The sequence below is a fragment of the Trachypithecus francoisi genome, unplaced genomic scaffold, assembly GCF_009764315.1.
Source record: "Trachypithecus francoisi isolate TF-2019V2 unplaced genomic scaffold, Tfra_2.0 Lachesis_group2, whole genome shotgun sequence".
In the NCBI taxonomy this organism is placed as follows: Eukaryota; Metazoa; Chordata; class Mammalia; order Primates; family Cercopithecidae; genus Trachypithecus; species Trachypithecus francoisi.
In genome coordinates this window covers 87,851,405-87,855,244 of record NW_022681465.1, presented here as the reverse complement: position 1 = coordinate 87,855,244, position 3,840 = coordinate 87,851,405, and positions in this window count along the sequence as shown.

Here is a 3,840-nt window from a genome sequence, read left to right as displayed (position 1 = left end):
ATTACATTAAGGGTGTTGAGATGAGGGGATCACCCTGGATTATCTAGGTGAGCCTGATGTAACCCTTACTGGGGAGGAGTCAGAGGCCAGGCACAAGGGAAGCAGAGATGGGAGTGATGATGCCCTTTGCAAATGGAGGAAGGGTCCATGAGCAGCCAAGGACAGTAAGTGCCCTCCAGAAACTAGAAAGGGCAAGGAAATGGATTTCTCCCACAGCCTTTAGAAGGAAGGCAGCCTTGCCGACAACTTGACTTTGGCCTAGTGGAACTGATTTTGGACTTTTGACTTCCAAAACTGTAAGAGAATAAATGTGTGCTATTTGAAGCCAGCAAGTTTGTGGTATTTGTTTCAGCAGCCGTAAGAAACCAATGCAATCTGCACAGGTGATCCTAGTGATCCGCCAAGGTTAAGGATCTACAATGGAGAATGTTGCCACTCAAAGCAGGACCAGCAGCATTTGCTGCACCACAGAGATTATTAGAAATGCAGAGTCACAGGACCTGCCCCAGACATACGGGATCAATATCTGCGTTTAACAAGATTTCCAGACGTTTTGAATGCACACTTGTTTGAGAAGCACTGAATTCTAGAAAAATGGTTTTCCACACTAGCTTTACTTTAGAATCTCCCTGGAGGTGGACAGGAATGGGTGGGACAGAGAACTTTAAAAATACAGGTTTCCGGGTCAGGACACGCTGCTTTTGGAAGTTTCTCAGGGGCAGGGTGGGGGGGCGGCATGGTGGCTCACTCCTGTAATCCTAGCACTTTGGGAGGCTGAGGCAGGCAGATCTCCTGAGCCCACGAGTTCGAGACCAGCCAGGGCAACGTGGCTCTACAAAAAAAATACAAAAATTAGCCAGGAGTGGTGGCGTGCGCCTGTAGTCTCAGCTACTTGAGAGACTGATGTAGGAGGATTGTTGAGCCTGGGAAGTCGAGGCTGCAGTAAGCCAAGTTTGTGTCACTGCACACCAGGCTGGGTGACAGAGTGAAATCCTGTTTCAAAAAAAAAAAAAAAAAGAAGTTTCTCAGGTGGTTTTAATTTTTACTGTGAAATCAGGGGTAAGAACTAGTGATCTGGGACAAAAGGTTTTCAGATTGAATCACCAACAGAGGTAGTTAAAAATTGAGGATTTCTGAGTTTTATCCCTGAGTGTCTGATTCAGTAAGTCTGGGTTGGGGCCTGGGAGGATACATTTTTTTGACAAATATCCAAGGGAACTCTAATATCAGAAGTGACCTCTGGGATGGGGGATGGGTGTGGTGGCTCCCTGACTGCCTGTAGCCTTGTTCTGCTGTGAGAAAGACTGCCCTCCCCCTCTGCAATCTGCCCCACCCCAGCTAATGGCTCATCTGTTAGGACTTCCCTTTACCTACCTTAAGCAGAAAAGTTGTATGATAGGCCCTCAGGAGGATGTAGTCCTGAGGAGGTGGCTGGGGAGCGGCCAGGAAGTACTTCTTGGGAAGGTGGCATCATTCTTGATTAGATTATTCATCCCAGGTCCTGAGAAATAGCTTTCGTGGTAGCAGAGGAAGTGAACCAGCCATGCAGCCCAGGTGCCAAGGAGCAGCCGGAGGTGGGGAGTGTGAGCCGACCCTGCCTTGCCCAGCCCTGCCCAGCCCTGCCCTCACTGCGCTCCTGTGGTTCCAGGCCCTAAAATTGCAGCCTGGAATGCCGCAGTGTCTGTCCCATAGCAAACTGCTCCCTCATTGCCTCCCCACTCTTTTTCAATCAAGTATTATTCTGTTTTTAATATAGGTTCTGAAAACAATGCTCTCATCCAAAGGACCTGCAAATGTTAAGCACTGTGAAAAAAAATCTTACAAATCACACTGATCCCAAACCCAACCCATTCTTGTTTAACATTAAGGCCTCACATTCATTTGCTAACTACTTATTGTTTTCATAATAATATTACTGTGTTGAATCCTGGCTGTGCCAATAGTTGCATGGTTTTGGGCAACTCATCTAACCTGCCTGAGATTATTTCTTCAACTGTCAAGGAGGAATAGTTGTACTTACTTCAAAGGCTGATGTGAAGACTGAGAGAGACAATGTACCTAAAACACTGATTGAGGTAGTCTAGTACCTCAATCAATGACAGATGCTATTACTAATAATCATTTCATCTGGGAATGAGATCCAATCAGGTAAATTAGGAAGGTTCAGTTCCTAAAGTACCTTTAGAGCTAGTTGAAGTGAGGGGGGATCTTCTCCCATCTTGCAATAATTTTCTGAAGGCTTTGTGTGAAATCAGAAAATTTATCTGAAACTTGAAAATAAGTGAAAGAGGTCACCAGGGATTTAGTGCTAGGCTGACTTTCTATTGTTTGAGCTACCTTACAGCTCTAGAGATCCAGTTCTTAACATGTAGGTTTTATCTGCTGGAGATGCAAATAATTTCTGTTCCTTAGAAAAGATAACCCAAAAGTTATCTTACAGTTTATGGCTCTGTTGGACATTGACCGGCTTTGTGTTTGACCTGGCAATCTTATCCTAACATTGCCTCTAAATACGTAGTTTCTCAAATGCTCTTCCATCAGTGTTAATTGGATAAAGTATTTGGTACACATTCATTTTATATTTACATGAGAATCATGATTTCACCTTTTTGAAAGCATCTGCTTATATGCAGTTTGTACAGAGCTTGACTTCTTGGAAATATCAGTTTTGAGAGAGGTCTGAGCTGGGTTCCACGTTACAGGTGTTTTTCATGTTGGAGCATGCACAGGATAAAAAAAGGGCAGAGGTAGGTAGAGATAGGAGCATTTGTACATTGATTATAAGTTATAATTTTATCTCTCACTTCTTTCTTTGGTGCCAAAGGACTGTATTCATATTGTAATGATAGCAATTATCATGTATACCGTAGCTAAATATTTATGTGTCTACCTCTTCATTAAATAGTGAACTCTTCGAGGAAAGCGATTGTCTCATGCATCTTTGTATTCCCAGCACCTAGCACAGAAGTCAGCACTTGGAAGTAAATAAACATCTAATTGAAATGAACAAAGTTGTCTAGGTCCTTGCTACTCCAAATGCAATTGTGGACCATAAGCACCCACATCAGCTGGGAGTAGTCAGAAGGCAGAATCGTAGGCCCACTCCCAGCTCATTGAGTCGGGATTATCATTTCACCAAGATCCCTAGGTGATTCTGCACAGTGTTCTAGCTGATTGTTAGTTTGGGGGCAGTGGCTCTGCTATTATGGAGAAATGAGATTTGAGTAAAGAAGGCTGTAAAGTGATTGTCCCCAGTTTTACATCAATTCAGCTATGATTGCAAAATTGAGATCATTGCCTCTAGCATATTGTTGCTGAGATCAAAGTGGGATAGATTGTGCGTCTCACAGTAGAATACCAGTTCGTTGATAAAAGCTGTGACTTTTGGATGGCAGAGCCAGTAAGTTTGGTTTGGCAGGAGGAGTGTTATGTTCTTTGAGTACAGCTCTACAACCGAGGGCCCCTCTGCCCTGCTCAATTCTAAGTTGAGCCCGTGAGCCTTGACTCACTAGGAGTGTCTGACTCAATTTCTGTTGGCTCCAAGCCCAAACCAAATGAAGTCTCAGGTTGTCCCTTTGTGGAATCATGATGGTTTAATCATAAATGTGAAATCTCTATTTGTCACATCAAGGTTTAAGTTGTCAGGGATATTTGCCCAATATCCCTAAGGAAAGCCAAAGACAAAGGAAGAAAACCCAGCAGACAGTTTTGGGAGTGTCTCAGATATAACATCTTTACAAGGAGAGGTGGTTATTAACTGGCTGAAATCAGTGACACCTTGCAGATAAGAATATAGAGTTACAGAACAGGGATCTTCCAAAACATCTGCAAAGAAATTAA